The sequence below is a fragment of the Odocoileus virginianus genome, chromosome 15 (assembly GCF_023699985.2).
Source record: "Odocoileus virginianus isolate 20LAN1187 ecotype Illinois chromosome 15, Ovbor_1.2, whole genome shotgun sequence".
NCBI classification, from domain to species: domain Eukaryota; kingdom Metazoa; phylum Chordata; class Mammalia; order Artiodactyla; family Cervidae; genus Odocoileus; species Odocoileus virginianus.
In genome coordinates, this window is record NC_069688.1 from 48,769,618 (window position 1) to 48,793,125 (window position 23,508).

A 23,508-nucleotide genomic window follows, 5' to 3' on the forward strand; every position below is an offset into this window, starting at 1 on the left:
GAGAGAGAGAGCAGTCTTGCGGCCACATTTCTGAAGTCTGGGTGTGCTTTAACTGCCTGACAGAAGACCCTTGGTATTGACCTGGATCTCTCTCCCTCCAGCCCTTTAGGAAGGGCAATGTTCCCCCAGGGTCATAGAGACGAGAACTCCCAATCAGCTCACAGGCTAGAAAGACAATTTCTCGCATTTCCTAGACTGTCAAAGCCCTGAGGGCAAATTTTCCTGCAACTGAATGGTTTCCCTGTGGAAGAACATGGAAGTCTTATACACGTTCTTTACCAAGTGGCGAAAACAGGGGTGAAGACGGCTGAAACAATTCCCCTTGTCAGCACGACTCATCAGGCCCACCCCTCCTGTTCCCTGGTCCGTGGGCTCTCTTTTCCTTGGCATTTCTTTCAGATCACGCCAGGTGAGTCATTACCCACATGGCCCCGATTCCAGGTCCTCCTTGCTTGCTGTTGGTGGTGAATTTAGTCGCTAAGTCATGTCCGACTCCTGCAACCCGCCAGGCTCCTCTGTCCATGAGATTTTCCAGGCAAGAATAGTGGAGTGGGTTGCCATTTCCTTCTCCAGGGAGTCTTCCTGACCCAGGAAGCAAGGGGATCTTTCTTGCTTGTTGGGAAACCTTGATTAGCTGCATTGGTGCTGCCCTTCTCAGCCTGACTGGCACCACTGGAGCCCTAGCTGGGTCAATATAGTTATTCTGTTCCTGACATTTCTTGTATTCAGATGTCCCCCTCCATGAATTCTTCCTGGCTGGAGTCAAATTGTATTGAGCAGTTTGAAACAAAGAGAGCTATACTACAGACCCAATATGAGTTTCTTATCCATGTTCAAAGTCAGTTTTTCTCTGAGATAGAAACTTTAGGGTCTGGATATAGACCAGAGGGAGAGAGAGGATGCATAGCACTGAGTACAGAACATAAAGAAGACCCTAGTCCCACCCTTGAGAAAGTTGGTATCTAGGTGGGAAAGGTAGAGACTTTCTGTATTATTCAGGATTTTCCAGAAAAATAGAACCAATAGAATGCACATACATGTAGAGAGTGAGACAGAGATTTATTTTTAAGGAGTTGGATCGTGTGGTTTGGGATACTTGGCCAGTCTAAAATCTGCAGGATGATCTTAGACGCAGGTTAGAGACCCAGGGATAAGCCATTGTTGCAGTTCAAGTTCAAAGGTCATATGCTAGAGAATTCACTCTTCAGCTCCGGAAAACTCAGCCTTTTCTTCTATTCAGACCTTATCTGTTTGCATGAGGCTCACCTACATTGCTTTCCTGGTGGCTCAGTTGGTAAAGAATCTGCCTGCAATGCAGGAGACCCAGGTTCAATCCCTGGTTTGGCAAGATCCCTGGGAGAAGGAAATAGCAACCCACTCCAGTATTCTTGCCTGGGAAATCCCCTGGACAGAGGAGCCTGGCAGGCTACAGGCCATGGGGTTGCAAGAGTTGGACACAGCTTAGCAACTAAACCACCACCACCTACATTGTGAAAGGCAATCTGCTTTACTCAAAGTCTACTGATTTAAATGTAAAGCTCATCTAAAAATATCCTTATGGAAACATCTAGAATAATATTTGACCAAATATCTGGACAAGTTGGCCCACCTAAGTTGTTACATAAAATTAGCCATTACAGGGACTTCCCCTGGTGGTCCAGTGGTTAAGACTCCATACTTCCACTGCAGGGGGCACAGGTTTGATCCCTGGTGGGGGAACTAAGAATCCCACATTCTATGTGGCTGAGAAAAAAAAAAAAATTGGCTATCACACTTTCCCAGGTCCACAGCTTGGGTGAGCCAGTGGGTCAGTAGTCCAGATGCTGAAGACTCTGCCAAAGAATGAGGCTGGTGCTAGGAGAGGGGAAATATGGCTTCAGAGTGGCCAAGCACGAGGTTATGGAAAACTAAATCCACCTTATTACACTCTGTCCATCTCTCTAACTACCCGCCCCTCCCCATCTCCCCTCCCCCCACCTCACCCTACCCGCTGCAGACAGCTGCTCCCTATGATGAAACAGAGGGAAAAGTTCAGCCCCACTGGAACCAATGGTTTCTCTTTACGTCTGTTTGGGGCTTTGGGCCCTGGGCAATAGGTTGAATGGTGCCCCCCAAAAGATATGCCTGTGCCCTAATACTTGGAACCTGTGAAGATGACCTTGTGTGGAAAGGGAGTCATTTCTGGTATAATTAAATTTACAACCTTGAGATGAGATCATTCTGATTATCTAAGTAGGTCTAAATCCGGTAACAAGGTTCCTTGTAAGAGGAAGGCAGAGGGACACTGGATAAGAAGGTCATGTGACGATGGAGGCCATCACAAGCCAAGGAATGCCTGGAGCTCCCAGAAGCTGGAAGAGGCAGGAAAGGATTCATCCCAGAGCCTAAAGACACCTATTCCAAATTCCAGGCCTCTAGAACTGGGAGGCAGTTGATTTCTGTTGTTTTAGGCCACGAGGTTTGCAATCACTTGTTACAGCAGCCCCAGGAGACTAGCACCCCTTATTAGTGGCCTTGGAAGTTGTCTCAGGCACTATGGATCCAAATGACAAAATAAACAGTGCCACACTGCCTGAGGGGAGGCAATGCAATGCCCTAGCTACAGAGACACTGTAATGATACACACATATGTGTCCATTCATCCCCCTCCACAGATTATCCAGTGCCAGCCACGAGCCCCAGACATCATGGTAGGAGCTGATTCTACAAGGATGCTCGAGACATCCTGGGGAGTTGTTGCTCCAAAGCCGATTGTGACAGATGTCTCTTGGTCTAGTCTTCCCTTATTAACGAACAAATCATCCCATGATGAGCTGTGCTGTGTCCAGGGCTCGGTGTAAGAACCAGTTCTGATCCTGAAGCACTCCTTCCTGAATCCCTTTTGCGCCCAGCAGTTTGCGGCTGCTCTGATCCAGCCACATCCTCCCTCTCCCAGCTCCCTGTCAGCATCACTCGTATGGTCCCCAGAACCTATTTCCAGCCAAAATCCTTTCTTCCCTGGAGCACCTAGCAGAAAGCCCCTTGTGACAGTTGAGATTAAGAGTTCCGGCGCAGGGTCACGCTGCCTGAGTTTGATCCCCAACCTTGCTGTTTACTAGCTGAGTAAATTTAAGAAACTATTTGTGATTTGCTAGCCTCAATTTCCTCATCTATAAAATGGTGATAATAGTGCCTGCCTCACAAGGCTACTGAATGGATTAAGTAAGAACACTGTCTCATCCCCAGGTAATGCTCAGTAAGTAGCAGCTAATCATTATTTTTGCAGAACTGGTCCCCTTTTCCAGTTGTCCTCTGTCTCTCATTAGGAGGCCTGGGGTTCCCTCAGTTCTAACTTGGGAAGTTCTGTTTGCCCAACAAAGTCATGAAGGCATCTCTAGAGTGTGTGAGGGCAAATGGTCTTGAGCCAATCGAACAGAACAGCAATGAAAAGAACAACCTGGTAGGCTGTGCATCACACAGAGAGGAAATGGGGTTCAGCCTCAGTTAACACTGTGCCTGCCTGGATTTTCAAAGAAAGAAAGTGGCCCAAGCAAGAAAGGAGGTGGGGGTCCATGCTTCAGCATTCTTCACACTCAGAACCACGCTTATGCAACTCTGGGGGCCATTAGAACTGAGCTTGTGCAATGTGGCACGCCTAGAGGCATGCACCTCTGACATGTTGAAAGGTAGAGAGTTTGGTGGACTTAAAGATACTCCTAATTCTCTTTTAACTGAGCCTTAAGATTTACTTTCATTAAAAATGGCACTCAGAGCTCAAACATGTTTATGTACATGTTTAGAGCAGCACTATGCACAATAGCCCAAAGGTAGAAACAATTCACATGTCCATCAACAAATGCAAGGATAAACAAAATGTTGTATGTCCGTGCAATGGAATATTATTCAGCCATAAAAATGAATGAAGCAGCGATACATGTTGCAACACAGATGAACCTTGAAAACATTAAGCCTAATGAAAAAGGCCAGACACCAAAGGTCACATGTTGCATGATTCTGTGTATGTGAAATATCCAAAACAGGCAAATCCCAGAGACAAAAAGAAGATTGATGATTGCCAGGGACTGGGTGAGGGAAGAATGAGGAGTAATTGCTTAGTGGGTACGGGGACAATGAAAATGCTTTGGAACTAGATAGGTGCATACAACATAATGAATGTGCTGAATGACAGTAAGTGGTTTGCTTTAGAATTTTATGCTATGTTAATTTTATGTTATGTGAAGTTCACCTCAATTGTTTTAGAAGTTAACATGTAACCCTTTAATGGGCTTCCCAGGTGGCGCCAGTGGTGAAAAACCTGCCTGCCAATGCAAGGGACACAAGAGACATGAATTCAATAGCTGGAGGATTGAATCAGGAGGATCCCCTGGAGGAGGGCATGGCAACCCACTCTAGCATTCTTGCCTGGAGAAGCCCAGGGACAGAGGACTCTGGCAGACTACATGGGGTCGCAAAAAGCTAGACACAGCTGAAGCGACTTAACGGGCAGGCAGGCAACCCTTTAACATGAAAGAATTCAGAATCTGAAAACCATCAGTGCTACCCCTCCTCCCCAAGTCTGGTTTTAGGAGCTCTGCTTATTGCCCTTCCAGGGAAGAGAAGGATGGTGCAAATTTGGAGCCAGTGCAATGACTCATCCTTTCGTGGGGATTATTTTGAAAAGAGCCAACCAAAAAGTCGGGTCAGATCAACTGCAAAAGAGGGCTTTGATTTCAAAGGCCATTTGTTCTAAGTTATGTTATCTTTCTTGCACTCAACTAAAGCTTCCATTCCAGAAATATTAGTGTTTTTTTAATACCTCCCCCACACCAACTGTAAGATCTCACAGCAGCTTTCTGGATTTGCAGCAAACTCCACATTCCTTCAGAGCATGCTTGGCCAAAATCTTGAATGTCCCTGCTTGACATATGGAGAGAAAATTTGCTCTTCCCACTGCTGTACCCATTCTCTAAAAGGTCTTCCCAAAAGATACTCCTGATAACAATTATGCAAATGTGTGGCTAAGGCAAGCTTACATTTCTACTTCAGGTAGAACAAATGCCAGGATCTCTATTCAGTGCTCTGGGTACCTGAGACCAATGACTCCCCAATGCTTCTCGGATGGAATCCTTCCTCTCATTTATCACTTAGAGTAGGCTCTCTAGGGCTGGCATGGCAGTTTATCAATCTTGAGAATTTAGACTTCTTCCAGATTATTTATCTGCTACTCCTAGGATGCTCCCCTTATCCACTCAGTCCAAAAGGGCTCAACCCTCACATCCACACTTCAGCCTGCAGGACAAGAGAGAGAGGATAGGATATTTGCTCAGTCATGTCCAACCCTTTGTGACCCTACGGACTATAGTCTGCCAGACTCCCCATCCATGGAATTCTACAGGTAAGAATGCTGGAGTGAGTTGCCATTCCCTTCTGCAGGGGATCTTTCCAACCCATGGATCGAACCTGGGTCTCCTGCATTGCAAACAGATTCTTTACAAATGCCAGGGAAGTTTCCGAGAGAGGAGCAATGGAATATAAACTTACTTCCTTTCTGGAACATGACCTGAAATTTTCACTCTTCACTTCTGCTGATGCCCCATTAGCCAGAATCTAGTTACACTGTCACAGGTAGTCACAAGGGAGACTGGCCAAGTGCCCAGCTTAAACTTCTATTACAATAGGAAAGGGGGATAAGGGACATGGGGAAGTACAACTAGGACTCAGCCCCAAGCGACTCTGAACGTCGCTTGATGATCAATCGCCCCTCTGGGGTGCTGGGGTGCTCGTGTCGTGTGCAAGCCCCCCAGGGGTCACGTTGCTGGGGGTGTCCAAGCCAACTTAACATTCCTTCTCTTACCAATAACCCCAGTCTCTTTACTGTCATTCAAAACAGGAAGTCATGCCCCACCTCCCAGCTTTTGCTTATGCTCTTCCCTAACTAGAAATATTTCATCCCCTTCTCCACACGCATATTGACTTTACCATCCCCTCAAGTCTCATCTCCTCCCCAAAATATTCCCTGACAAGCCCAGCCCACTCTGACTTCCCACAGCATTTCTTGATCTTTATATTTTCATACTCTGTTCCCTGTAGCTAAGTCTTAGCTTCAGAACTAGACAGCAGGTTTCTTGAGAAGAAAGTCCCCATCATACAGTTTTCTTATATCCTCTATGGAATCTTGCTTAGTGCTATGCACCCACATCTGTTTAGTAATTATGCTTTGAAATAAACTGAATTTGATTAAAGTGACATACTAAATAATTTAGGACAATATTATTATTTCCCTTTAATTACAGTACTTTTTTAACCTAAGTTTTCTACATAATTAAAATCATTGTAAATAAGCAAATGCACAAGTACATAAGTATCTTCATAATTAAAGAAACAGGTTTTATTCTTATTTAGTTTTCTAATTCAATTGTAGGCTGGACAACTTTGCATCAGCAGTACCTGCGCTGTTTCAGAAACTAAGTAAGATAAGAATAGCCTAAGTGTCTAGCACAGGATCTGACACATAGGTGGTGCTGAGTAAATGCTACAAGAAAAAGTCAAGGGCAGAGTTTAAAGGTAAATTGAGTTCAACTGTTTACAACTTACTGCACAAACAAGGATTCCGGTGTTAGACTGGTTTGAACTTCGGTTCTTCCACTTATTCACAGTTTTGCCGAGCATTCAATGAATTGACTAGTATGTTTGCCATCTTCCATTATCTCTCATTTCCATGTACACCCTTCTATATATTTTTTTAATACTGTCGGTTTCTAGTCTGCAAATTATATTTCCCAGATTTCCTTGCTAGCTGATTTCCAGTTGGGGTATGTGATGGAAGGCACAAGGGGGACATGGGAAAGCAGGAGGAAAGAGGAAGAAACACTCTTCTTCCTTACACCATTTTTTTAAATTATTATTTATTTATTTGGCTGCCCTGGGTCTTAGTTGCAGCACTTGAGATCTTCTATCTTAGTTGTGGCATGTATGATCTAGTCTACTTACCAGGGATCAAACCCAGGCCCCCTGCTTTGGAAGCAAGGAATCTTAGCCACTGAACCACAAGACCTATTACACCTTCTTTTAGACTCCTGTGACTTTTGACACTCCTAGCACTGTTGTCAAGCCACTTTCTCAGAGGTCCTAGCCACACAGCACCACCTCGGCAGTCCTGCTACCAGGTCATGATGGCCCCGCAGCAGCCCAACTTCTAAAGTGGTGGCCTTTCTTCCGCATTCCTAGGTTCTCATTATACCTCTATCCTTTTGTTCGCCCGACCTTCAAGTTGCTCCCTGTGTTTACTCACCTCACTGCTCCCTTTTGGATGTTCCGACACCTGTGAAATTCATTCACTCTGTTAAATACCCTCTAGTTCAAATACCTTGTATAATTTCTGTTTTCCTGACTACCTTTTGACCAATACAGTATGTAATGTACTTAATGTATTTCATCTTCTCAACAAATGTGAGTTCTCTCCTAAGTGATTTCACTCTGCTGTGTTGTAATGGAAGTAAATATATATTAATTTTATTTTTTAAATTCTCATTTCTTTTTTTAGAGTTGTTTGTCTTTCTCCACAGGCTCCCAAGAATTCCACAAAGACCATGGTTCTCAGCCTTAGGTATGAACTATAATCAGCTGCAGAATCCTCAAAAATACAGATGATGAGGCCCTTCTAGGACCTTAGAAAGGATAGGACTGAGTTATTGCATTTTGAGGAAGTTCTCTAGGTAGTTATTGGTGCTAGTTTGAGGACCCCTGGTTTAGATACTCACAATATAGTACATTAAGTATGATCTCTTAATGCTTCATCATTGGTAAAATGTACCTGCTTACCAGTGTCTCAATACATGTTTTTTGATAATGATGCTGACACTTTACTCAATTACCAGTTGAATAATCTCTTGTTTCAGTGGCATTAAGATCAGACCAACAGTGAACTGGTTTACCAACATGATACTAGGTGTTTCTTGGCTCCATTACAGGCATGAGGGAGGGGTAGAGCAAACTCACATGGATGGTAAGTGGTAGAATCAAGGCTTGATGTGTTGAAATTTAGGGGCAGCACCAAGAAAAATTATATTCTCAACATCTAGGCCTATACCACGCATGCATGCCCAGTCATGTCTGACTCTTTGCGACCCTATGGACTATACCTTGGCAGGCTCCTCTGTCCATGAAATTTTCTAGGCAAGAATACTAGAGTGGGTTGCCATTTCCTATTTCAGGAGATCTTCTCAACCCAGGGATCAAACCTACCTCTCCTGTATCACTTGCATTGGCAAGCAGATTCTTTTACCACTGCACCACCTGGGAATCCCCAGATCTATATCACTCAGAGATAATTCAAGCCCGAGATGAGGGAATCTTAGGAAGAACAAAAGAGGATGCCACAAATATTGATCACATCACCTGTTCTCTGGATACTCTTACCTCTTTCTTTTCTACTGTTCTTTTCATACTGACCTTATTAAGGAAAACCTCAAACCCATTACAGTCTTACTCCTTTAAACCTATGTTTCTCTCACCCATCCCCCATACCAGATTTGCTAGATCCAAATCAGAAGCCCACAAAATGCCCCTTGGGTAAAGAGTGATCCTGTGAATGCTTTGCCCTCACAAGAAAATCATGGCACTAGACTCTCATCGAATGCTGTGCTTAGGCACTCAAGTCGTGTCTGACTTTTTGTGACCCCATGGACTGTAGCTTGCCAGGCTCCTCTCTGTCCATGGAATTCTCCAGGCAAGAATACTGGAGTGGGTTGCCATTTCCTTCTCCACATCAAATCCTATCCCTTCTAATTATTAATGTACCAAATGATGTCTCATTGGTGGGCTTCCAAATTCTACCTCAGCTGAGAAACCCAGTGGTAGCCAACAAAGTATAATGAAAGAATCCAGGAAAGGGTTAGTGTAACACACCGGGTGACAGCAAACGGTGTGTCTGTTTTCTCCTTTTTTTACCACAGCCCACAGCATATGGAACTTCCAAGACCAGGGATCAAACCCGTGCCCCCTGAATTAGAAGCATGGAGTCTGAACAACTGGACCACTAGGGAAGTTCAAGGACAACTTAATTATTATTTTAACAAGTAAATCAGAGCTTATACGTCCAAATGGCAAATTTTTTCAAGCCACGTTGCCATAGCTCACTGTATTTTAAAACTCTGCCTAGAGCCTTGCTGTAGATTTTTATGAAAAGTTCTCCATAGCCTCAAATGGGTGTATTTGATTATTTGGAAACAACTGGAGTCATTTGAAAGTAAGCCTGGTGAACAAGGTATGTGATCAAGCTGGGAGACATCATTATGTGCTGGGGCTGTAGCCAACTGAAACCAGGAAGGAAGGAGAGTGTGAACAAGTTGTGAACACAATTTGCAAATGTAATGGAAAGCATTTTAGATAGTATTTGGAAGGAATTACAGTCTCCCAAGATGATGATTTTAAAAGATCCCTCTCATTCTGAATAAACTGATCATATACATGTACGTGGATCTTTTTCTTTTTTAAATCAACCTGTTTTATTACAACCTATTATAATATTGTTGGAAAAGGCACTGGCACACCACTCCAGTACTCGTGCCTGGAAAATCCCATGGACGGAGGAGCCTGGTACGCTGCGATCCATGGGGTAGCTAAGAGTCAGACACGACTGAGCAACTTCACTTTCTTTTCACTTTCCTGCTTTGGAGAAGGAAATGGCAACCCACTCCAGTGTTCTTGCCTGGAGAATCCCAGGGACGGGGGAGCCTGGTGGGCTGACATCTGTGGGGTTGCACAGAGTCGGACACGACTGAAGTGACTTAGCAGCAGCGGCAGAATTATTGTAATAACTTTATAATATTATATTTACAGAAGTTGTTCTCAGTTCTGTCTCCATGTATGAAGATCCCAAGCTGTCCAGGGTATTTTCTCTGCCCATCACGACTCAAGGCAATAAGATTGTCTGAAAAAGACAGGGATTTTGGAAAAAGATTGGTATACAAATTTGGGCCTCAACTACTTACTCTCTCTGTGATCTTAAGCAAGTTATTTGAGCTCACTGTACTTTGGTTTTCTTATCTGTAAAATGAGTATAATAATACTTATCCCATGGGGAAAATAAGAGAATTAAAGAAAATAATGTATGCAAGTGCCTAGCGCACTGTCTTGGCCCAAAGCAGACACATGCAAACATGACTATTATCAATGTGTGGATGCAGTGTGGACCATTTTTCGTGTGTGTGTCTATATGAACCAGAGAGCCAAGCCCAGGACAGCCTATGATGAGTTCTAAGCAGGGCAGGGAGGAGTGAATGATAGCACACTGAAACAGTTTTCCTCTTCTCTTGATCCGCCAATGTCTTGTGCTGTACTTAGTAGCTCAGTCATGTTGACTGCAACTCCATGGACTGTAGCCCACCAGGCTCTTCTATCCATGGGGATTCTCCAGGCAAGAATACTGGAGTGGGTTGCCATGCCCTCCTCCAGGGGATCTTCCCAACCCAAGGATCAAACTCAGGTCTCCTTCATTGCAGGTGGATTCTTTACCATTTGATCTACCTGTGGGATCCTGCAAAACTGGAGTCTTATCATCTCAAAATGCATCAGTATGTTAGAATATTAATACAAAGATATCTCATTGACCCAGTGGTATTGAGGATGCAGCTTTCTACATACCCCAGATAATAAGCTTTTCCCTTTGACAACCAACACTTTCGATGTTAACCATTTGGGAGAAAATCATTCAAAAACATGTATTTACCACTGACTTTTTGAAGCAAGGGTCATGACTTAACATTTTCGTTTTAACCCACTGTCATCATTAGGAGCAAGCATTGCAACCTGGAGTGGGGCTCAGGCTTAGGCCTGCTGTCTGGGTTTTCTGACTTCTCCTTCCTCGATGTCAGTCTTTGTCCAGATGTGACAGGCTTGAGAGGAAACAAGTTCACCAACCTTGGAAACAGGCAGACACTCAGAAATCCCCAATGTTTGGGAGAGTGGTCACCAACTACTTAGGGCCATGGGTTCTTTGATAGGGTGTTCGGAGTGAGACCCTCCTTCAGCCATGTCAGCTTGAGCAAATTACTGTACTGAATCTGTTTCTTCCTCTGTTCAATGAGAATAAAAATAGTAGCTACATTGTAGGGGAGTCATGAGTCTTAAAAGGGGACACTTAGACATAAAGTGTTTCGCATGGCACAGGACAGACAGCAAATGCTCAATAAACATTACCTCTGTTCTTACTGTTACTGTAATAAAGCAGGATGAGCAGAGCCCTTTGCAGACAGCCATTGTTGTGTCTCCATACTCCACACCCTGTTACTAGGCAACAGGGCTTAGCCATTGATTGGTGCCTCAGATGGCCCCACCCACAAGCAACCAACTGTCAATGAACAACCATTACTTGTCCTGCTCAGCTATTGGTCAGCACCGCAGTGGACCCTGCTCACAAGTAACTGTCAGTGAGGAACCACTGGGGAAGTGATTGAGGAAAAGGTCACTGGTGTGGTGGTCGTCAGGTGGAGCTTGAAGTAAGAGGCAGATTCAGGGCTTCTCCTGGAGATCCTCCAGCTCACCCAGCCTTGGCCCAGCAGGTGAGCTGGAGGGCCCAGGGAACAGAGTGGGAACTACACCCTGAGAGATCCGGAGCCCTCACCAAGGCCCTCCACTAGCCATGGCCCAGGCCTTGAGGAGCGGTGAACCTCTCCCCCATCCCTATCTCTGTGACCTAATAGCAGTGGCCGTCTGCCTGACCTGTGAGACCTGGTCTCCCCATTTGGGCCACCTGAGGAGACTGAGGGCCAGCTGGGTTGGGTGCCTGGCTCCCTCAGGGATGACAGCTGGGAAGACTGGGAACCTGGCCCTGAAGGAGCTGCCAACCGAGATCCGCCTCCTCTTAGCCAGGACGGGGACGTTGGAGGGTGAGAGCTGTGGTTCGGGGTCTTGCCCTTTCTGGTCAGGACAGAGAATAACATTCATCTGGTAGAGATTTACAGGAACATCCTCACCTGACTATGACCAGACCTCAAGAACGAAGGAGCTGACACCGAGACGTTTGCAACAACTCACCACGCCCATCCCTCACCTCTTGCTTTTAAAGGGACTTCCTGAAAGCTTTCAGTAACTTTGGGGTTCTTAGGGCATAAGTCACCCATCTCCTTGTATGAATCGGTAACAAACCTTTCTCTCTTCCAAACTCTAATGTTTTAGCCTTGATGGTCCCCGCTGGGTGTCCGGCATACAGACTTGCAATGTCGGTAACTACTAGCAAGTAAGGTCTCAGGGACACTGACTGCTCTCCCGTGACACTCATAAACACCCACGCTTTGTACGTCTTTTCTTCCATCCACTAAAGATTGTGGAAGGAGTAGCCTAATGGCCAGTGACTAGAGTGCTCTTTGTTTTCCCCCATAATCTGGTAAAACCACCAGATAAGAGAGTTTCAGCCAATGAAAACCTCCAATCATTCTATCAAAGCCAATCCAAGCCTTCTTGTTAAGGACCACATTTCTTACACCGTGAGTGGCCAGCCAGACCAGCCATCTGCACCTCTGTGAGCCCTGCAGGCAGACACATTGAGAGTAGGAGGGGACCCCAGGGGACCAAACACCTCTGTCAGATGAAGTCATCAAACCCTGGCTGGTGATCCCTGGTGGCAGAAGGGCAGGGAGGCTGGAAGCCCCCAGAGCCTCTCATTTGGCACCCTTCCTGGCATTGAAAAGAAATGTGCCCAGAGCGATGGCAGCTGCATTGATCTGATGAGGATTAGGGAGACTGTGCAGCTCTCCAAGTGGTTATTTTCTATCTTGTGTATCCTGTAGGGGGTTAATTAACATCCTCGACGGTGTGCTATTCTGGCTGTTTCACCACTGGGGGATGTAATTTCAGGTCACTCTGAAGTTAAGTGAAGACAACAACAACAGCTGCAGCCTTTGTTGAGGTCCAGACTGCCAGCCGCTGAGCAGGCCCCAGCCCCGCACTTCATTCTGTGTGAGCACCATTAATAACCAACAAGGGGCACTCAAATCAGGGGACTAGAGCTTTCACTGAGCATGCGCCCCTGGGTTAGGGGCTTTGTACTAACTTCCTGGTGACATGCCTCCCCCAGGGACTCACTGCCTCAAAATGAGATTCCCAATACAAGTGCCAGACAGGAGCCTATCTGACAATTTTCTGTATTTTATGTCCCCAGGACTGTTCTTTCTCCATTGAACCTATGCAAGCTCCATTTACACATCAGCAGCTGTAGCCCACTTTATCCAGCATTGTTTTTTTTTAATATATATATATATAAAGTTGGAGGTCTATGGAATTTTTATAAAGCAAGTCACATTTTAGATGCACTAGCTGACCTTGAAACTGCACTAGTTCTACTGCCACATAACAAATTACCCCCAAAACTAAGTGGATAACACAATAAGGAATATTTATTATCCTCACAATGCCTGTTTGTCGGGAATTCAAGTGTGTCTTATCCATGCAGTTTCTGCCTGGGGTGAATCATGAGGTGACTGTCATGATGTCAACTAGACCTGCTTGTGCCCGGGAGGGCCAGCTTCCAAGATGGCCTGCTCACACGGCAAGCAGGTTGATGCTCTTCTTGTTGGAGGCCTTACTTTCTCCAAACATGAGCCTGTCAGGCTACTAAATGTGCTCACAATAAGGCCACAAACTACCCTGAGAGTGAGTATCCATGAGAGGGAGCCAGGTAAGAGACGTCCTTTTTATGACTCAACCTCAGAACTCATGTTCTATTCTCTAGAAGGCAGGCAATCACGCAGCTGGGGAGGGAATTAGTTCCACCTTTTTTTTTAATTGAGGTATAGTTGCTGAGAGTATTATATAAGTTTCAGGTGTATAGCATAGTGATTCACAATATTTAAAGGTTATACTCCATGAATAGTTATTATAAAATATTGGCTATATTCCCTATATTGCACAGTATAACCTTGTAGCTTATTTTATACCTAATAGTTTTTACTTCTTAAGCCTCTACACCTATTTTGCCCCTTCTCCCTTCCCTCTCCTGACTGGTAACCAATAATTGTTCTCCACATCTGTGAGTCTTGTTCTTTCTTGTTATATATTCACTAGTTTGTTTTCCTTTTTAGATTCCACATACAAGGGATATTATACAGCATTTTCTTTCTCTGATTTATTTCACTGAATAGAACACCCTCCAAGTCTATCAGTATTGCTGCAAATGGCAAACTTTCATTCATTTTTATGGCTGAGTAATATTGCTCTGTATATGCATATACTACAGCTTCTTTATCCATTCATGTGCTGATAGACACAGATTGTTTCTATATCTCAGCTATTGTAAATAATGCTGCAATGAACATTGGAGTGCATGTATCTTTTCTTTCTTTTTTTGGTACTTTTTAAAATAGAATTCTATTTATTTTTGGCTGTGCTGCATCTTTGTCGCAGTGTGGGCTTTTCTCTAGTTGTGGTACTCAGGCTTCTCATTGCAGTGACTTCTCTTGTTGGGGGGCATGAGCTCTAGAGCATAGACCCAACAGTTGTGGCACACGAGCTTAAGGCATGTGGGATCTTCCCAGATCAGGGATTGAACCCATGTCTCCTGCATAGGCAGGCAGACTCTTTACCACTGAGCCACCAGGGAAGCCATGTATCTTTTCAAATTAATGTTTCTATTTTATTGGGATATATACCCAGGAGTGAAATTGCTGGATCATACAGTAATTCTGTTTTTTGCTCTTTGAGGAACCTCCAGACTGTTTTCCACTGTGGCTACACCAACTGACATTCCCATTCAGTGTCCAAGGGTTCCTTTTTCTCCACACCCTTGTCAACATTTGTTATTTGTGTTCTTTTTGATGATAGTCATTATGACCAATGAGAGCAGATACTTGAGTGTTGTTCTGATTTGAATTTCTCTGACAATGATGTTGAGCATCTTTTCCTATGGATTAGCTCTACTTCTGAAGGGAGCAGTATCAGAATTAGTGAGCTTATTTTTATGCCATTACAGACACTAAGAGGTGCATAATTCATTCACGTAACAGATACTTATTTAGTACCTACTACATGTTCACATTGTTCTAGATGCTTGGAATACCTCCTAGACAATACAGACCAAAAGTCCCTGCCTGCCCTTGTCAAGATAAATTCTAGTGGAGAGAGACAAAAAATGAACAATAGCAGAGTAAGTGCATTTTATAGCAACCCACTCCAGTATTCTTGCCTGGAGAGCTCTTTGGACAGAGTAGCCTGGTGGGCTACAGTCCAAGGGGTCACAAAGAGTCAGACACAATTGAGTGACTAACACTTCACTTCATAGTGTGCTGAGGTTTTAAGTGCTGGGGTGTGGGACAGGAAGTAGTGCTTTGGAGTCCCAGAGTCAGGTTACATTTTAAATGAGGCCAACAGACTAGCCCTCACCGAGCAGGTGGAGTGGGACATGCGAGTGTGCACAGTCGCTCAGTCGTGTCTGACTCTTTGTGACCCCATGGACTGTAGCCCGCCAGGTTCCTCTGTCCATGGAATTTTCCAGGGCGAGAATACTGGAGTGAGTTGCCATTTCCTACTCCAGACCCAGGGATGGAACCTGTGTCTCCTGCATCTCTTGCATTGGCAGGTGAATTCTTTACTACTGAGCCTTCTGGAAAGCCAGGAGTGGGACAGGCGGGGGTTTGGAAAGGTGGTGGGCCGTGTTGCGTGTGGCTGCGTGAGCCAGTGTATGACCACAGAGCCCAGCTCCTATGAACCCTGGTCATTGTTACTATGGTCCCTCGTGGGTGCAGGTGGGGAGTGGCGTTTCCCTGCAGCTGGTGTTCCCACCCCAAACCCCCAAGCAGAAAATGCCCCAGTGGCCGTCCCCAGCTGCAGGTGGCCTTTGAGGCTGCTCAGACAGCACTTCCAGGCCTTGCTGAGACACGCGGCAGGCAGCCACACAGCGGACGTATAACACGGCGCAACCGAGGGGAGAGACAGTGAGTCACTCGGTCCTGCAGCGATCATGTTTGCAGGAGCAGCACTTGGGCAATGCTGAGTGTGTGATTTTAGTGTTTAAATTCAATCATGATGTTTCTACAACAGGAGGTCAGCTCCAAATGACCCTCGACAGGAGCTGCCCAACCCAGAGAACCACCGAACTCTGGAGGCTTCAGAATCGTGAAGGAGGGAGGTGGGAAAGAGAAGCCATTCCAGACTTGAGTGTGGCTGAAGAAGGGTCAGTGCACAGGAGACCCTTGCCGATGGGCTGCCCGGAGCTGGAGGGGCAAGGGATGAAGCAGCTTTGGGTTGGTGCCAGAGAATTCCATGGGGTGCCCGGTTCTAATCCAGGCAGATTAGAAGGGTCCCAGGGCGAGTGGAAGCGTGAGAGGCATTTATACAGAGATCAGTTCAGTTTAGCTCAGTCATGTCCAACTCTTTGTGACCCCGTGGAGCGCAGCACGCCAGGCTTCCACGTGCTGCAGTCCATGCGGTCGAAGGGAAGTGTGAGCCCTATTCAAGGAGTGGTTACTGACCTGGAGGGTGTGGTGACTAACACCACGGGGGCGTCAGCCACCCCACAACCTCTCAGGCAGCCTATCTGATGGAGAAGGACCCCCTCCCAAGGGAAGAGAGTGTGGAGGTGCACAAGAGGGCCCAGGCGATGGTTCTGGGTCTGAGCATGGAGGAAGAGATGGTTCCCCGACAGGGTCAATGCCAGCCCAGGGGACCTTGCCCAAAGATGGCTGTGAGGAGAGAAGGAATGAGAAAGCTTGGTCCCTGGAGGTGTGTAGCCACTAGGCATCTACCAGGAGAACAGGCCACAAGCACCTGGATGAGGAGCCCGACGGGTACCAGAACAGTCTACAGCCACGTCCAAAGTCCACAGAGGCCAACAGTCAGGGCTGCAGGGCGCAGACACAGAGCTGCACCAAGAAAAGCATTCATTCCTACTCAGAGGACAGCATCCCTGAATGGTTAAAAGGCAGAGGCCAGGAAGATCCTCTGTGGGCCAGTGGCTAAGACTCCGCGCTCCCAATACAGGGGACCCAGGTTCTATCCCTGGTCAGGGACTTAGATCCCGCATGCCACGACTGAAGATCCCACCTGTGACAACTAAAGATTCTGCTTGCCACAAAGAAGATGGAAGATTCCACGTGCTGCAACTAAGACCCAGCACAGCCAAATAACTTTTTTTTTTCTTTAAAGGCAGGTGCTGGGCAGGGATGGACATTCAGGTTTGTATCCTGCTTACGCCACTTATTAGCTGTGTCAAACAAGTCTCTTAACCTCTCTTCAGCCTCAGCTTCCTCACCTGTCAACTTCACACAGCTGGTGAGACATAAATGAGATAAAACACTTAACACAGTTCCTGGCTATAGAAATAATCCGCAAATAGCTGCTATTTTTATTGTGACTATTTTTGCAAATGTGGACAGCTGCTGTGGGGGGCTTTGTTTGGTTTTGTTGCCCAGCATCTCTTCCTGTGGAATTGCCCCTCCTACTCCCACCCACTTGGTTCTGGTGTCCGGCTAATCCTAGCACTTGGACCCCTGCTGACAGGAGATGGGCAACTGACCAATCAGATGCTCTCTCCGGGGGACTGGAACTCTTTAAGTGTCGTCATGCAGGAAGGCAGTTAGAGCTGAGTCATCCTGCGACGGGGAATTTCCTGGAGCAACTCCTGCTTCATCCCTCCCAGGGTCTGGTATGAAACTCACACTTCCAGTGTCTGAGCTTGGCCGGTCTCGCCCCATTGAGCCTCTCACTGCAGCCAAGTATTTCTCCTGACGAAACAGCCTCAGGGTGAGCCTTTGGAAATGGCCGTGTGAATGGCAGCGTGGGGACTGGAAGCTGGGAAAGAGGAAGTGATCTTCCCATCTACTGTCTTCCCTTATCACTTAGGCCATCAGGAGGGCTTCTCTCCTGCCACCTCTGCTTTTTTAAAAACTTTTGTTTTTTCATGGTACTATTTGTGCTTAAATTCAGATAGTGAATAGAGTTGGGACAACTGGGTAGACATCTGGAAAAGATAAGCTGCATCAATATATGAGGGTAAATTCTAAATGGATCAAAGATGTCAATGTAGAAAGTGAGAACTTAAAGTCACTAAGAGAAAGCATAGATGAATTACTTTATAAGCTTTGAGTGGGGAGGGTCTTTCTAATTATAACTCAGAACCCAGAATCTATCACAGAAAATATTTATAAATATGACTACACACCCATCAAAAACTTAGCAGGAAATTGTAGTGAAGACAAATGACGAACTAGAAAAAATGTACAATATAAATGATTAATTTCTCTAAAATATAAAGAGCCCTTAGAAATTAAGAAGAAAAAGATCAAAAAATAATAAGAAAGTGAGCAAAGAACATAATCAGAACATTCAGAGAAAAATATAAATGGCTTTTAAATATTTAGAAGATTCTTAATCTCACTTATAATAAGAGCAGCCGTATTGACACCTGACAGACTGACAAAAACTCAGAAGTTTGACAGTGTGTTCTTCTGATGAGGCTGTGAGAAAATAACCACTTTTACACAATTCTGGTGGGAGAATAAGATCTCACAACCCCTGTGGAGAGCAATTAGGCACTGTCCATCAAAAGTACAAACATATTTGCCCTTTGACCTCTGGAAATTTATTCTACAGCTATATCTGCACACAAATGAAATAACATATGTATGAGGTTTTTCATTCCTGCATTGTTGGTATTAATATTAGAATAACACTGGGAACATCCCTAGTGACTAGGGCTTTTTAGGGAGGAGGTTTGAGCTAAAGGTTTAAAAAAAAAAAATCCGTGTCCTGCTCTCCCCCCTCCGTTCCCATCCCCAGTTCTCAATTATTAATACCAAATGCTTTAGTTTCGTTTTCAGGTATTTATTACTATATTTCTTTTTTAAATGCTTATATTATTTCTTGAGTTTCAGTTTAAGCATTATCTAATGACTACTAATGAAGAGAAGCATTTAACTTCATTATGGATTTCCCACTCCTAATGCACACACATGGAACTATTCACAATCCTCCTATTCTTCCAAAGATTACATTGCAACTTTCTGTTAAATTAATATTCATATCTGGAATATTATGACTATGCAAATATTGCTTACAGTGGAGACATAGGTATGGAACTATTAAAATTCCTTCCTTGAGCATTTAAAATGTTTTCCTGGAGTTAATAATTGGCCTTGTTTTTCATTTGACACTTGTTAGTGTATTTAACAATGCTTTGTCTCCCAAATATCCTATGTATTGTACATTTGCGATCCTCAATCAGTCCCATTGGTGATGGACAGAGAGGCCTGGCATGCTGCGGTCCACAGGCTTGCAAAGAGTCAGACATGACTGAGCAACTGAACTGATCAGCTCCATTTTTTCCCCAGGAGATGCTACTATGGTAGTCCTTCATGCTCTTGTTCTGTTCTCTACTGGTTTCCCTCTAGGTCTGCTGCACAGCTCTCATCTTAAAGCCTATCCTTACTATCACCCTGAGAATTTCCTTTGCTCACTCCATCTCATATTTTGGATCCATTCTAGTCTGGATCCCAAGTCCCCTATATTTGCTCACTTATTTTAGTAAAGTACATCTTCTAGTAGATTCTTAAGAAAGAGAAAGAAATCAAAAGACGCTTGCTCCTTGGAAGAAAAGTTATGACAAACCTAATTCGCATATTAAATAGCAAAGACATTCACTTTGCCGACAAAGGTCCATATAGTCAAAGCCATGGTTTTTTCCAGTAGTCATGTACAGATGCAAGTGTTGGACCATAAAGAAGGCTGAGCACCAAAGAATTTATGTTTTTGAATTGTCATGCTGAAGAAGACTCTTCAGAGTCCCTTGGACTGCAAGGAAATCAAACCAGTCAATCTAAAAGGAAATCAACTCTGAATATTCATTGGAAGGACTGATGTTGAAGCTGAAACTCCAATACTTTGGCCACCTGACTCAAAGAGGCAACTCATTGGAAAAGACCTTGATGCTGGGAAAGATTGGAGGTGGGAGGAGAAGGGGATGACAGAGAATGAGATGGTTGGATGGCATCACTGACTCGATGGACATGAGTTTGAGTAAGCGCCGGGAGTTGTTGATGGACAGGGAAGCCTGGCGTGCTGCAGTCCACGGGGTCACAAAGAGTCAGACACGACTGAGCGACTGAACTGGACTCCACAGTTAGGGCTTCTCTAACTGTAGATGGTGCTACTGGTAAAGAATCCACCTTCCAGTGCAGGAGACATAAGAGATATGAGTTTGATCCCTGGGTTGGGAAGATCCCCTGGAGAAGGGAATGCCAACCCACTCCAGTATTCTTGCCTGTAGAATCCCATGGACAGGGGAGCCTGGCAGGAGACAGTTCATGGAATCGCAATGGACGTGAGTTTGAGTAAACTCCGGGAGATAATGAAGGACGGGGAAGCTTGGCGTGCTGCAGCCTATGGAGTCTCAAAGAGCTGGACGTGACTCAGAAACTGAACAACAACAAGAAAGAGCTGTCATGTCTCAGCTGGGAAGGAATTCGCCTGCAATGCAAGAAACCTGGGTTCAATCCCTGGGTTGGGAAGATTCCCCTGGAGAAGGGAAAGGCTACCCACTCCAGTATTCTGGCCTGGAGAATTCCATGGACTGTATATGTATACTCCATGAGGTCTCAAAGAGTCGGACATGACTGAGTGACTTTCACTTTCACACATAGTTTTAGTTTGCCTATACAGTTGGCCCTCCATATCCATGGGTTCTGCATCCTAGAATTCAACCAACTGTGGATCAAAAATACTCAGGAAAAAAAAATCCAGAAAATTCCAAGATGCAAACTTGAATTTGCCGCAAACCAGCAGCTATTTATATAGCATTTACATTGTATTTACAACTAATTGTATCAGATACCATAAGTAATCTAGATATTTAAAATATACAGAAGGACGGGCATTGCTTATATACAAATATCACAACATTTTTTATAAGGGACTTGTGCATGAACAGATTTTGGCAACTGTAGGGGGGTCCTGTATGTCCCAGTTCAAAAATATTTTTTTTCAAATGTTTCATTTCCTGACAGCCCCCAGGATTGCTATTGAGAAGTTTGCTGTCATTCTTTTCCTGACCCTTTGTTGAGGTGTATTTCTTCTCTCAGGAAATCTCTCAGTAATCTTCTCTTGATTCCTAGTGTCCTGAAACTTCGTGATAATGTGCCTTGATGTGAGGTTTTATTTTATGATTATTTCTTGTGTTTGGGCTCTCCATGGGATTTCTTGTATTTTATTTCTACGGCAATTTCCTTTCCTCAGCTCTCTCCTCCTTTTCCAAATATGCTATCAGTTGAATGTGAAACTCTTACATCAATCCTGTCAATTTCATATTGTTTCTCTCCTACTTCCAAATCTGTAGCTTTTATTTCCTTTCTATGAAATTTCACCAACTCTATTCTCTTAACTTTTTTATTGAATGTTATTCTGGTATTGCACTGTTAACTTCAAAGAGCTGTTTCTTATTCTCTCATTTTTATAGGACCTTGTTTTTATTTCATAAACTGATAGCTCTTTTGATTTTTTTCCTGCTTCCTTAAAGTTTCTTTTTTTCCCTTTTGGTTTATGTCTTTCATGCAATCAATCTGCCATGATAAATGCAATTTTCTAGCCATTTTAAATGGTGGAAGCTTCCAACTTCTAAATCTGGTCTCTCTTGTATTCTTCAGATTGCTTTTTTTTTTTTTTAAATAACTACATGAGTGATGTATAAATGTATTCTTCTTGCCCAAATTCAAACAATACAAAGTATACTGAGAAAAATGTAGAAGTTCCCACACACACCCACTCCTGTTCCCAATAATCAGTGACAGGAGTCTGGTGTGCCAAGATATTTCCTACCATACAATCTAAATCCATTTGAGTTAATGCAGACATAATAAACTGGCTTTCATGGAGGATCCAGATTGGGTGTTTTGTGTTTTAATTTGTTTGTTTGGTCTATGAGAGTTATTTGATTTCTGACTCAACTACCCAACATTTCAATGTTAGGAGATAAAATAAAAATTCAGATTCCCAAACTCTCTCTAAAAAATTGGAAATTCTGACAACAATGGACCCATACATCCATATTATGAAGGGGGTGTCTTTTCTCCTAGGCCCCACTCATCACGTGCTCACTCACAGTATTGATACTTGCCTGGCTCTGGTAAGCACTGGAGTTGGTGACACCAGCCTAAGGTGTTGGTGTGTGCTCTAGAAGGTATAACACATCCATCACTAACCAATAAGCACTAGTGTACCCTATTATAGGTACATTTGTCAGATGGGAAAACACAGTGTTGGAAGGCCTCCTTTACAAATGTATGAAAAAGGGTGGGGTAGACTGGTCCCCAGGCCAATTGTTAGGTCTAGAAGTTAGGATAGTCCATTAATCCTGATCCCTGACTTCCCTGAGTAGTAGTTCCCCCCCCCCCCTCCCGCAAAAGATCTTTTTCAATAGAGATTCCATGGCAGCAAAACACACTTTCTGACTTCTAAGCAGATGAGGTATAAAAAGAAGGGCAGTTGAGGCAGGAAGCAGCAGAGATGCTGACCTGCCAAGAGGAGAGGGCACTTAGTATGGGCTGTCACCAAGGCCACCTGAGGATGAATGACTGAAACACACTCTCACATAGCTGATTCCCAAGACTTACTCCCTAGTTTCTCCAGCCACCCACAGTGCCATCTTCTAAGCAACATCTCTGTGCATCAAATGCAAGTGAGTTTTTGCTGTGTGTAGCTCTGATCGCTCCATACAGTTCTTCTATCTCATTCAACTCGGTAAACAGCCCCACATCCACTCATCCAAGGCAAATCACTGTTTAATCCCAGACAAAAGGTAAAGAATACAGTGAGAGCATGGAGTCCTAACCTCTGGACCACCAGGGCTTTCCCAAGAATACAGCTGTTATAAATCTTTTCTATTTAAAAAGATTAGGAAAAATCTAGTAAAATCATTTCTGTAGGCAGATATTTAGCTATAAGAATATATTATGGATTTGTCAGTGGGAGAAAACATCCCTGGCCCATTTTAATGCACTGCATACAAACACATTTTAATGTACCTTTTTTAAAAATTTCACAGGTGTGTGGGATGGAAGAGACTGGCTGGACCTCACTGTGTGTCTACAGTACACAGAGCAAAGAGCCTTCACTACTGCCAGGCTCCAGCCCAGTAAAGATCTCGTGGGACATTTTTCACAGCAGAAGAGCATGATCCCTGCTGTGGCCACTGTCGTCTCCTCACCTCACCTTCATCTTTCTCCCCCTTCCCCGTCAGCCTCACCCCCAAGAGCCCAATAACCAGTCCCCAGTTGGCCCTTGGTGCTGAAACCTGTATAGAGATCATAGAAACAATATTACAGCCAATGCTAATGTTTTTCTTGCTCCTGGTGAGATACCAGCCTTTCCTCCACTAAATTGCTTCACTATGTTGTACTTGAGACATGAAATTTGTCTTTGGTCATATTTTCATCCAGAGAAAAAACAAAGTGATGTTACAGGGAGCTCTACTCAATATTCTGTAATGGCCTTTGCAGAAAAAGAATTAAAAAAAAAGAGTGGGTATATGTGTATGTATAACTTTGCCAT

General features: G+C 44.4%; 2 long non-coding RNA genes across 5 annotated transcripts in view; one reads left to right on the top strand and one right to left on the bottom strand.

Moving 5' to 3' along the window:
* Positions 1-11,615, bottom strand: part of LOC110125419 (uncharacterized) — a 32,471-nt gene extending 20,856 nt beyond the window's left edge. Inside the window, exons 1-2 of one of the 2 annotated variants that reach the window (XR_011491519.1) lie at positions 11,179-11,615; positions 9,818-9,910 (exon numbers count right to left, since the gene is read on the bottom strand). This is a non-coding gene — a long non-coding RNA (uncharacterized lncRNA). The remainder of the gene's footprint in view (positions 1-9,817; positions 9,911-11,178) is intronic. The other variant, XR_002310057.2, reaches the window with a different exon arrangement.
* On the top strand, positions 11,288-23,296 carry LOC110125418 (uncharacterized). Of its 3 annotated transcripts, none has more exons than XR_002310054.2 (3): positions 11,302-11,867; positions 12,835-12,936; positions 23,003-23,296. It is a non-coding gene; the product is annotated as an uncharacterized lncRNA (long non-coding RNA). The 3 variants fall into 3 exon arrangements; XR_002310053.2 differs by lacking the exon at positions 23,003-23,296 and adding an exon at positions 13,139-14,485; XR_002310055.2 differs by lacking the exon at positions 12,835-12,936 and having other exon boundaries at positions 11,288-11,867.
* The last annotated feature ends 212 nt before the right edge of the window (positions 23,297-23,508 follow it).